The following is a 13,268-nucleotide window of genomic DNA, read 5'->3' as shown; positions in this document are numbered from 1 at the left end:
ATTTTTATCTTGCTCCCACTTATTCCCATTATCTCTCCTTTCTCCCCCTGCTTTCTTTATTCCTTCTTTCTTTCCCTCTCCCCTCCTTCTCAAATACTAAATCACACATGTCTAAGTATAGGTTCAGAAGGTTCAAATTAGTTTTAAATGCATATTTTCTATTATAGTCCCAATTTGTTATTCCTTTTTCTAGTAATGTTACTTTTTGACCTCTGCTTGTACAATGTATACTGATGTTCTACTTAGTATTTCATCTCAATAAAGCATTCTAAACTTTAAAAAAAGAACAGATACACAAGCAATACCTCTCCAAAGGATGGGCTGCGAAATTATTTCACACTAGAAAGTCCTGCAGGACCGAGCAGGCAAAGTGCCCGTCCCTACGGACCTGACTGTCCAGGCAGTAATGCTTGGAAAACATGTGCAGAGATGCTCACTTCTGCCTGGCATATATCTACGACCTGAACTGTGTGTGCTAACACAGAGGTTGCAGCCTTGGCTCTAATGGAATGAGCACATTGGCTATTGCATAGCACATTTTGATATAGAGCATGATTTGAGAGATGCTCCATTTCTGCACTGCCTTCCCTTCCCTTTCCAGGCTCCAACATATCCCATAAAGAGATGTACGTCCTTCTGGAACTCTTTTTTGCAGTCAATGTGAAACAACAACGTTCTTTTTGGGTACATCCAGTGGAGTAATTTATTTTCCTTTGAGGGAAGAGGCAGAGCGTAAAAGGTAGGCAGAGTGATGGACTGGTCTACATGAAAGAGAGTGATCAATTTCGGAAGGAAGGCAGCAAAGCACCAGCTTGTCGGGAATGATGTTGAGGTACAAAGGCTTCGATAATAAAGCCTAGAGCTCACTACCCTGCGGGCAGGTGCTTATGCAATTAGAAAGGCTATCTTGATAGAAAGGAGCCTGATGGGACAGTTGTCAAGTGGTTTAAAAGGAGTGCACATCAGAAATGTCAAAACTAAATTCAGGTCTCACTGAAACGTTACGCAGAGTGAAGGAGGGAACATGTGTTGGAGACCTTTCCGAAACCTATTTACAATAGGGAACTTGAAAAGCTTTGCTTGATCTGGCAGCCGCAGAAATGCTGAAATGGCAGAATGATAGACTTTAAATATATATATATATATATATCTTTATTGATCTACTTGTAAGCAGCACAATAGAGGTCACCCCAACACGAGGTGTAGTATTTCGGTATCATTTCACCCAACAAAGGATATCAATACAAGGCGTTTTCCTGTTATAAAACACAATCCAACATAGACAAACCCTCCTCCCATCACCCTCCTCCCCTCCACGGCACTTCACATAGCATAAGTTCTGAATAGCCTTTCAAAATGACATGCGCCATAAGTTTTAACAGTCTCTTCGCCCTCCACATACAACCTAGCATTGTGTACAGTAACTTAACATAGGGCTGGCCTGCTTAGTAAATACCCTGTAAGGGGAGCCCAGAAATCCTTGGGGTGAGATGCCTCCGGCAGTTCCTCCGCATAGGTGCCCAACTGGTCTCTACAGTACAACAAGTCACGGATCCACTGTTTCACTGTGGGAACAGCTTTAGCCCCCCATCTCTGCGCAACCGCTCGTTTAGCAAACAATGTGGAGATGGCAACCAATCTCCTGTTACAAGGTTTAAGCTTATGAACCCACCCCAACAGACACACAACAGGTTCCATTACAACTGCCGTAAGCACTTGCGGTACCCTCGTCCAAAATTCAGTGATTCCTGCGCAGTGCCGGGCTTGGTGTAGGAAATCTGCATCATCAGGTCCACAACGCACACAGTGCGCACTTTCTCTAAGCCCAAAACGTCGTAGCTGAAGAGGGGTATAATAGAGTTAGTGCAAATATTTGAAATGGATGATTCGGAGATTACCATTCGCCTTTAGCCATCCTGTCAATTCACAACAGAATTTCCATTCAACCAGTGCCATAGAGGTACCCACTACCGCCGCCCATCTGATATACGATGGGGACTCCGCTAGCTCAGTCTTCCTAAGACAGGCGGTGTATAACTTCGTGATCAGGCCCCCTCGTTCCTCCCCCGCCAGCACCGCCTGCAGTGCTCGGTAAAACGGGAATTCTGGGTAAATATCACGGATTGCTTGTCGCACCCGTACATAGGGAAATCCCAGCATTAGGCCTGCACCATGACGGCTCTACAAAATCAAAAGTGCCCGAAACTGGCATTGTACATATCTCCTAGACATTTGATCCCTACCTTACCCAGCGCTTGCAAGGCAGTTTGTTCTCGTGTAGCCAATATAGCCAGATGTGCCGCAATTTTCAGTTTGGGGGCATATAGATAGTCCACCCCCGCTCTTTTAGCTAGTGCATGCCACTCCCATGCTGTACAATGGACCGGGCTAATTTCACCCCATGGTCCACCCCCTACCTCCCCCACCAATCAGGGTAGCTGCAGCCAGGGGTACAGGAAGGATCAAGTCTGCCTCGATTGTCGTGTGTGGCTGAAACCTCTGTGGAAAGTAGCAGAAGTGCGCCTGTTGCGCCTGAGCACATAAATAATGTAAACGGAAATCGGGGGCCTCAAAGCCACCAAACTCAAATAGCAGTGTCATGACCTTCCAGCTGCGCCGGGGTTTTCCACCCCCTCAAGTGGACGCGAGCAGGATCGACTGCAACGTACAAAAGAGCGTAACAATCAATCAGATAGGGATGTTTATAAACAAGTATAACAGCTTGGGCAGAAATGTCATTTTGATTATCTCAATGCGATCCGCAAGTGAGAGAGGTAGCTTAGCCCATTGTGTAGCTTAGTCCATGATCTTATCAATGGCACAACCGTAATTAGCGGAGATGACCACTGCAGGGTCTCTATGTAGCCATATGCCCAAATATTTCACTGGGTCATTTGACTATTGCAAGGGAAAGTCCATCTTGATCTTCTGAGTGCCGGCCATCGGAGGGAACACAGTGGATTTAGCCCCGGTTAATGGCCAGCCCCGAAAAGAGCTCAAACTGGACATATTCTCTCAATAGTTCCGGCAAATATGTGGCATGCTTGCGCACATATATCATATCGTCAGCATATAAGGACACCATTACGGGTCGCTGACGGAACCGCAGCGCCGCTGTGGCGTGACACTGCCGCAACTTACAGGCCAACGGCTCCAATGCCAACGCAAAAAGCATTGGCAACAGCAGGCATCCCAGTCGAGTGCCGCGTCTGATGGGAAATGCTTCAGAGACCCAGCCATTGACCTGGACTCGCGCCACCGGTGCATCATATAGGAGGTGTACCCATTTTAGGAAGAACAGAGGTATGCCCATGCACAGCAAGATGGTAAATATGTACTCCCATTGGAGGGAGTCAAATGCCTTCGCTGCATCAAGCAGCACAGCCACCACCTGAAAATCCCGGTCGAAATAGTGCAAAGAAGAACAAATAGTGCGGAGGTTGTGTGTCATGGATCTAGAAGGTACAAAGCCTGACTGGTCCGGAAGGACCAATTTGGGGACCAGGGGCTGGAGCCTAGTGGCGATCATTTTTGACAAAATGTTGGCATCTATAATAATAATAATTGTGAGAGGGGTTGATAGGAATTACAGGCATTCACCACTTTATCGTTCTTCAAGAGCATTACAATTAAGGCTTCCGTAGGGGATGGAGGCAGCTTGCCAGAATCATACGTCTCCGCAAAGACCTCCAACAGCTGCGGTGCCAGATCATCGGCACAAGCCTTATTGAACTCACCAGGAAGGCCCGAATAGTCACCTGCAAAGTTGGAAGGGACACAATTGCCTGTTTGACGTCTTCCACGTCAAATCGCAATGTGAGATACTCCAGTTGATTGAGGGATAGCCAGCCCAATGCGACATCATCAAGTTAACCATTTATCTCAGAAGGAGATGGCTGAACACGTTCCCCATATAAATGAGTAGAAATCTAAGACCACCCCACTGATATCAGAGTTACCGAAGTGCGCCTCACCTGCCTCGTCCACTAACTTGGTAATGTAAGCCTGACTGCGAGGCGCTGCCAATTTCTGCGCTAGTGAATTAACCTCCCTGTATGCAAATAAAAGGCAGGGTAGCAGGATATCCCATCTCCGCCTGAGCTTTTCTGGGAGACCCTTGATCATACCCTTTAAGGTCTTGTTGAACCTTTCAACTAGACCATTGCATTGTGGGTGAGAGGGTGTGGTGAATTTGTAGTTCACTCCACACTCCTTCCACATTGCAATCAAGTAACTAGACATAAAGTTTGCACCTCTGTCTGATACAACCTACTTAGGGAAACCCACTCTTGAGAAAACTCCCAAGAGGTCTCTGGCCACAACAGGTTCTGTACTGGTCCTAAGTGGTATAGCTTCTGGGTATCTGGTGGCATGATCCACTACCACCAGAATAAACATGTGCCCAGAGGCTGTTTGGGGATTCATGTCTATCCCAACTTTTTCAAAGGGAACCCCCACCACAGGTAGTGGTATAAGGGGGGCCTTTGTAGTGGCACCTGCTTTGCCACTGGCTTGGCAGGTTACACAGGAGTGACAAAACTCCTTTGTGTCTTCTGACACGTGGGGCCAGTGAAAGTGAGGGACAAGCCTGTCCCAAGTCTTGTTCTGGCCAAGATGTCCTGCTAAGGGAATATCATGGGCTAGTGTCAAAAGGAAGCCCCTGAATGCCAAAGGTGTGACCAACCTCCTGGAAGCACCAGGCTTGGGGTCTCTAGCCTCTGAATACAAGAGCCCTTCATCCCAATATACTTTATGGGTTGCACTAGCATTCCTTGCAGCCTCAGCAGTAGCTTGCTGTCTGTGGAGTTCAAGAGAAGGGCAGTCCAACTGCGCCTGCCTCAGATCTGCCCTGGAAGGTCCCCCTGTCCCAAGAAACTCAACCTGATCAGGTTCAAGCTCTTCTAGGACAGTTCCTTCTTCAGACTCACAATCAGCTTCCTCAGAAGGCTGATACCCATCCTGTGGCAGGGGGGAAGGCACAGCCTTAACCCTATTGCTCCTTTTCCTGGTAGGCAACAGGTCCATTATTCCAGAATCCAGTGCCTGTTCAGTGTTGCAATTTTTGACCTGTGACCTAGTCACTGCAAGAACATGTGCTGAGATACCTAACATTTCTGCATGTGTCCTAAACTCCACTTCAGACCAGGCTGAAGTCTCTAGGTCATTGCCAAGCAAACATTCCTCAGGGAGGTCTGAACTAACAACAACCTTCTTAAGGCCAGTTACCCCTCCCCAGGAGAGATTAACAACTGCCATACTATGTGGGGTAGTGACATTGCTAGCATTGGTCACTAGGTAGGTTTCACCTAGTATGATCTGTCCAGGGTTCACAAAGTCAGGTATCACTATTGTGACACTAGCCCCTGTAGGCCTGAGCCTCTTTCTCATTGACTAAAGGAGTTTGTCTGTACTTGCCCAAGTTATTCGGACTCAATGGGAAGGACATATCCATGCCTCCATCACAGATCAAAACAATTTGAGTTGGTACTCTGACTAGGCCAGAATCCATCTCAGTTCCCTGGGTTAACCCTACTACACCCTTCGGTTGAGAACCACCACTTGGAGCTGAACTAGGGGGAACAGTTGCCTTAGGCGCAATGGAGGCTGGAGCTGTCTCCTTTTTGGTGCAATCACTGGTCCAGTGAGAATTAACTTTACAAATCTTGCACCAGGGTTTCTTTGGACCTTCTTTCTTTTTGGATTGTTGGGGACCCCATCATTAGAAGCTTTTTGGGGACCTTGAGAAGACTTCTGGTCTTTTGCTTTCTCCCCACCCTTTTGGTCTTGCTTCTTCTGCTCACCACCTTGGTTCTGTCCCTTCTGCTTCACCCTGGTTCTGACCCATTTGTCGGCCCTCTTACCCAATTCTTGTGGAGAGGTCAAATCAGAGTCAACCAGGTGCTGATGCAATAACTGGTTCTGACAATTATTAAGAATCTGTTCTCTCATTATAAGGTTATACAATCCTGTATAGTCACTTATTTTACTGCCCAGTAACCAGCCTCCCAGAGCCTTAGTAGCACAATCTTCAAAGTCTGTCCAATCCTGAGTCTGTCTCTTCTGGGTGTCTCTGAACAGCAACCTATACTGCTCAGTGGTTAGGCGAAACCCATCTATTAGATCACTCTTCAGGACATTGTAATTGTCAGCACCCTCTTCTCTGACAGTGAGGAGCTTGTCTCTACCTTCGTCTGCAAAGGAGAGCCACAAGATCGCTGCACACTGACTCTAGGATACCTGCTGTACTTTGCAGGCCCTCTCCAAAGAAGTTATCCATTTGTGGATGTCATCCCCACTCTGGTAGGGAAGGACAATCTTGCTTAGGTTTCTATGATCATACGACCTATCCCTACCACTAGGGATTCTGCTGCCGCCAGAGGGCCCTAGCCCTGCTAATTTTCTCCCTCAAGAGCTAGGGTCTCTTTTTCAAGGGCAACTTCTTGCCTCTTGATCATAAGCTTGACTTCTCTCATTCTAGCTTCATGCTCTCTTCTCTCAGGGGATGTTCTCCTCCTGTGAGATGAGGCAGAGGACCCTATTGATGTAACAGAATGGTAAGATTCTCCTGAGAGAGATCTGTCTTCTAGGTACACCAGTAGGCCTACTTGGGGGGATAAAGGAAGGCCCACTGTGGCCATCTCCAGGTAGCCCTGTGTCTTCCAGATTGGGTTCAGAAACCACATTCTCGTCTTTATCATCATCATCTTCAGAGTCCTGGTGGGGAGCCCCACTAGGATCCTCTTCTGATGATGGACAGCCCCATCCCTATTACTCTGAGTATCTGGATCTGATGCTTTTGCTAAGTCATCTGCCACTAAGATATCTATCAGGCATTGGGTGGTGGGACTCTGTCCTTGCTTTAATTTTCTTATAGCACACAATCTTCTCAATTCTTGGAAAGTGAATGTGTCATATTTAGATGTCTGCTCTTTGCTGACATCTGGCAGAGAGGCACTAGCTCCTGCCCTTAAAGCCATGACTAGTGAGGTGTGGTGTGTGCACCTACCTACACTACTTGTTACCTACTAGAACCTCTCTAGAAGTTGTAGTCAGGGTGTGCTAAGCCCTTACCACCTACACCTGCTAAGTTCAGTAGAACGTATGTATTAAAAGTCTTGATTTATATGTACCTACAGGTACCTTAATGTGATTTTTCAAATGATATTCTCAAGATTATTTGGTAAAACAAGTGCAAGCTCTTTTCCCATCTGCTGCACACCAATGTGAGAAGTTGGCCTGCTATATGATGTCCACTATTCTAGTGGCCACCTTGCACCAGTCCAATCGACCCTTATTGATGGTAGGTTATAAAGTCAACCTTATAGAAAGATAACCTAGTGGTAGCTGTGGAGAGCAGCCTACAGGCTAAGACTTGGAGATGAGTTAAGCAAGTTGTTTTACCATTTATTATCTCTTGAGTACCAAATGAAAGCACACCACACAAGGTATATATCAAATATATATTCTAAACACAACCCCTCTGCACTCTTTATGAGGTCAGAGGTAAAAGTACAATACAAGGAACTTAATTAGCATACGATAAGTTGCACAGTATACGTTTTGCCCTAGGGGTCTCACAAACGATATACTAAAATAGTGGTATAAGAATCACGTGAGGAATAGAAAGCAGGCCTAGGGCCTGGGGAATCGCTGGGGCTTCTAGGACCAACCAAGGGTTGGGATGCAGGAGGCCCAAGGGAGACGCGTGCAGTCTAAACACAGCCACGGGTTACCATTGACTTTGTATGGGAAACGAACAAGCTACAATTTTAAAGATAAAGGGTACAAGGAGGTGAACTGCGCTGGAAACCTTTTAGACTAGGGCACTTGGAGAGTCAATACCCATGGGAGCACCGGAGTACTCGTGTTACCTCACCCAGGGAAGCCGGGTGCATAGGTGTGTTTTCGTCTCAGGTTTCGTCGTCGATTCCAATGGAGAGCTGCGAAGAAGTGCTGCAGGCGACCAAAGGAAAAGTGTCTGGGTGGATCCAAGGGTGGATCGGTGATGTGAAGAACCTGAAAGCAGAGGAGACAGAGTCTGGGCCACTAGCCAGTGACCAGGGCAGCGATAGGAAGATGCCACCAGATGTTGGGTGATTTTAGGTGAAAAGGTGAAGTTTGTCTCTTCAGCTAGGAGGACTAGGAGGCGATGACGACGAACAGGAGCTGGATTCGAGCTGTCCGACAAAGGATCTAGTTGACTGCGGTGTCGGTATCCGGATTGGACCCAACAAGCCTTGACAAACGCAATCCACGCAAGATGTCGAGATTGGCTTTGGTGCAGACCAGCAAGGTCTGAGGAACTTCTCTTTTGGGGAGAAGTTGGAGCAAGCCGGGAGCAACCAGGAAAGCAAAGTAATTCAAGGATTGGTCTTCTTGGGGGCTCCCTAGCCAATGGACTAGGAACCGCGTAGACGCATCGAGCTGAAATGCACAAAGCGGGCCCACGGGGCACTCGTGGAGTGTGGGCCTCTGAGCTTCGGTGCAAAAGGTGCTCTGGGCTGGGGATTCAAGCACCCCAATGCACAACTTTGGGATATCTCGGGAAGTCGATGCAGGTAGCAAAATGCAGGATGTCCAGGAGTTCCGGTCTCACGTCTCTCATGTCTGCCAAGGGTCTCAGCTTTGCTGGGAGCGAAGGTCGGGTCAGAGATGTCTGGAAGTCCATGTCCTGTGTCGCAGATTCTTCAGGGTCCGGCGGGAGATTTGAAAATGCAGACTGGCAAAGATGCTGTTGGTGCCTGTTTGAACAGGGTGGTCACTCTTTGACCACAAGGGAGATTTCTTCCTTCTTCCAGTCGAAATGGAATGTCGAAGGTCCAGGACATATATTGCAGAGTTTTGTCCAGGGTAATCTAAAGTCCTAGGGACTGGGGTTCTATACTTATAGCAAGTTTAGGGGTTGGACTAACTCTAAGGTCCCTCCTATGGGTGGAACTGGGGAGGGGGTGGTTACACCCCTTTCCCTTTGTCCAGTTTCGCGCCAGAGCTGGGGCTGAGTGCCCCAGCAACCGGTTTGAACTGGGAAATGCATGGAGCACCTTGTGTGTCTGGAAAGCATTCACTTAATGCAGCCCTCCCTGCCCCAATATAATATATTGGGGCAGCCTCTAGACGCCCTATAAGTCTTACGGCTGATATCCTAGAGTCCCATTGCCTTGAGATGACTCATTCTTTTCATATACTTTTCTGTCTGGCTATATCTATGTAGGTACTGCTGGTTATCAGGAGATATTGATTTTCTTGGACTTCGAATTAAGGAAGAGCTTTGTCGCCCCAGACCCCGAAGGTGTGCATTGCATGATATTGGTGTCGGATAACACACCTCTTTCTGATTCTGAGACAGCGATTTGGGGTATATGGTATGGTTGTTTGATGAATGAGTTGTTTATATGATATCTTTTTTGACACTATGTTTTTCTTTATTGTTCCTCACTTTGTATGTATGTATAAATGTTTTTTGCGTCGGTCTTGCTCAATGGTTGACCGCAATTTATGCTGTTTTTAACACGTTTATATCTTCTTAGATATTCTTCCCCCACAGACAGTCTCTCCAGCTTTGCTGTTCACACTTTTCTTACATTTCAATTCTATGATGACCAATCCTGGGTCACAAATCATTTTCGAAGCATAACATATGCGCCATGATGAAGGAATTTTTATGACGTCCTTGGTACTTTCCGAAACGTGCGTCGGCGCTTTTTCCGTCTTAATTCACTGCTCGAGCGTCACACCAACAGCAGTCCGGCAACGGGGAAGTTATCGGACTGCTGTTGGTGTGACGCTTGAGCCGTGAATTAAGACGGACGACCTTACCCTACAAGAATCACTCTCTATTGTAGCTGAATTGACGGCCTGAATTAATTAACATTGCCGCCTTGAAACTTGCAGATTTGCTCAGCCATGTTTCATCACCAATAAGTACCTGAATCGAATAAATTTGCCTTCCATCGCCATTTATCTAAGGGGCTTCCTCTGCATTATTTATCTGGCCTGATGATGGTCTTATAGACATCTGCAACAAAGACCGAAACGTCGACCTTTTCATCATCTCCCAAAGACATTTATGTTCTCAAGAGCTCCTTTCTAACATTTATTGGTTTGAGTTGCCCTTGTATTATTTAAAGGAGTTGATGTTTGTGATGAACTGCTTTGCTCCATACATCTGTTCATAACATTTTTGTTTGTGATCAAATCATTTGTTTCTTTCCCCTTGAATTGATTTCTGAAATATAAAATACTATATATTTTTATATAACTAGGATTTTCCGTGTGTTCTTTTACTTTCCCTCGATTGATGTCGATGTATTGTAGTTGTCCTGTGGACACGCTTGAGTTAGACTGGTGACAACATACTCAATAACTTATGCCAAAAAATAAGTTGAATCATTGGATAAACGAAATCCCTTGTAGACACCTTTTACCTTTTACTGTTACTGCCCAAGCCTACAAGGGTATATTGGGTCACCCGTACTTTCTCATGTCTTCCTTACAAGAGTCATCACCCCCGGGGAATAGGGTGAGTTTGAAGATGTCATTCTAACTTCTGCCCATCGGGTACCTACATTTTTCTCAGTTAGCGAAGTAAGGTGCATCTCCTGTAGTAAGGCCACTTGAACATTCCACCTATCCAGAGGCGCTAACACAGTACGTTTTTTCTTTGGACTGATGAGGCAGCGTACATTACACCCATGTTGCATGCGGACCAGCCAATCAACAGCAAGGTGAGATCCAACCCCTAAAATATGTCTTCCAGGCTTACATAGAATATATTGCACAAGTGCACCACCCCCCACCTTGAGCCCCCCACCCACTTCGGAACCCCCAACTTTCCAAAGCCATCCCTGTCGAAACTAATCAAACCCCAGAAAACACAACTAACAAATAGCAATGTGTGGGGAACTCCCATACTGAGGGCGTCAGAATGCTACTGTCCTCCCACTTCGTAGGTGGCTGATCAGGTCTATTACCTGTGTTACGATCCAAAAGCAAATACTGAGCTTAAGGCATCCAATCTATTATGCACATAACATAGAAACATTCGTCCTGAGCATATAAGTAGAAGCAGGGAACAGAGAGTCTTGTCGCAGACCATGAAGCCCATCAACATTAGGGCTCACTTAGCAAACCCAAACCCAACACTTCCTTAACATCATCAGTCCTCCTCTCCATGTTCAGTTTCGGTCTCACGCCGGTGTCTCTTCAATTTCTTCGCATTCTCCATCGCCTTAGGGGTCGAGAAGATTTTGAAATTCTCCTCCGCTCCCACACGGAGGCACGTGGGATACAACATGGCGTAGGGTATGTTTTCAGATTGAAAGAATTTTTTGACTGCCCCAAACTCGCCGCAAAAACAACAGTTGATGGAAAGAATGCAAAACAATGTCATACATTCACCCCAGTACAGAGATCTGGGCCTAAATCCATCGTTTTTTTGCTTACCATGCCGTTCCAGTTTGAACCCGGCCATATGCAAATCAGTCCCTGTGCCTCATGGGTACAGTCCAGCCCAAACTGCCAAGCCTGGTCCTCCCTGGACTGGAAACAAGCATCCTAGGACCGGTTTTGGGGTTTCACCCCTCTTCAGCCAGGATAGCTTGATTCCAGTGGCATGGAGAGCACGGGACCCACGTCTGGGCATTGCGTTCCCACTCGGGTGACAAATGCAAAAACAACAGTTGATGGACAGAAGGCAGAACAATGTCATACATTCACCCCAGTACAGAGATCTGGGCCTAAATCCATAGTTTTTTTGCTCACCATGATGTTCCAGTTTGAACCCGGCCATATGCAAATCAGTCTTGACCCTGTGCCTCATGGGTACAGTCCAGCCCGAACTGCCAAGCCAGGTCCTCCCTGGACTGGAAACAAGCATCATAGGACCAGTTTCGGGGTTTCACCCCTCTTCAGCCAGGATAGCTTGATTCCAGTGGCATGGAGAGCACGGGACCCACGTCTGGGCATTGCGTTCCCACTCGGGTGACAAATGCAAAAACAACAGTTGATTGGCAGAAGGCAGAACAATGTCATACATTCACCCCAGTACAGAGATCTGGACCTAAATCCTTCGTTTTTTGGCTCACCATGCCGTTCCAGTTTGAACCCGGCCATATGCAAATCAGTCCCTGTGCCTCATGGGTACAGTCCAGCCCAAACTACCAAGCCTGGTCCTCCCTGGACTGGAAACAAGCATCCTAGGACCTGTTTTGGGGTTTCACCCCTCTTCAGCGAGGATAGCTTGATTACAGTGGCATGGAGAGCACGGGACCCACGTCTGGGCATTGCGTTCCCACTCGGGTGACAAATGCAAAAACAACAGTTGATGGACAGAAGGCAGAACAATGTCATACATTCACCCCAGTACAGAGATCTGGACCTAAATCCATCGTTTTTTGGCTCACCATGCCGTTCCAGTTTGAACCCAGCCATATGCAAATCAGTCTTGACCCGGTACATTCCAGCCCGAACTGCCAAGCCAGGTTCTCCCTGCACTGGAAACAAGCATCCTAGGACCGGATAAACTGCGACATTAAAGTCAGGGAAGAAGAACAATGTGTTGCCCTGATGACTTATGTTGCCCTTCTCCCTGACCAGCCGCAAGATGACATCACGGTCCCGGTAGTTCAGTAGCAGAGCAATGATTGGACGAGGCAGAGCACCAAGGACCAGTCGCGCTGCTAAACAGCGATTGGCCCGCTCCACTGCGAATATAGAGGACAATTGCTTGGGGTCAAATATTTCCTTAATGAGAGACTCAATGAAGTGCTCCATTTTGCCAGTATTTGTTGATTCGGAAAGGCCCATAATTTGGATGTTATTCTTTCTAGACCTGGCCTCCAAGTCTTCTTTCTTGCCCTGTATGAGGGCGAAGACCTTTTCCATATTGAGGGTCTTGCTAGTAACGTTGTTGAGTCCATATTCCGTTGTTGGAGACCCTCTGTTCTACTTCCCCCATTTCCGCATTCTGCTTTTCTAATTGCAAAGACATATGGTCCAGCCTATGATTTATAGTAGACATACTACCCTCAATAGCCTGGAGACTCTTTTGCATTGCCATCAGCGTAGACTCCAGATTAGGCGGGCCCTCTCCCTGTCCATCAGCCTCAAAATCAGAAGCCGCTTTTTGGTGAACTCTGCCTGATTTTCGCGCCTTAAATGTGAGGTCGGGCTGTGACTTGTACGTCTTAACCCATGGGTAGTGACGGAGATTGCAGGTACTGAACAACCACCCCAGCAGTATAGCAGCTTCCTCCAGACACAATACCCAG

The sequence above is a fragment of the Lissotriton helveticus genome, chromosome 3_2 (genome assembly GCF_964261635.1).
Source record: "Lissotriton helveticus chromosome 3_2, aLisHel1.1, whole genome shotgun sequence".
Classification (NCBI taxonomy): Eukaryota; Metazoa; Chordata; class Amphibia; order Caudata; family Salamandridae; genus Lissotriton; species Lissotriton helveticus.
The sequence above is the reverse complement of the archived record's forward strand: the minus strand, read 5'-3'. Positions refer to the sequence as shown.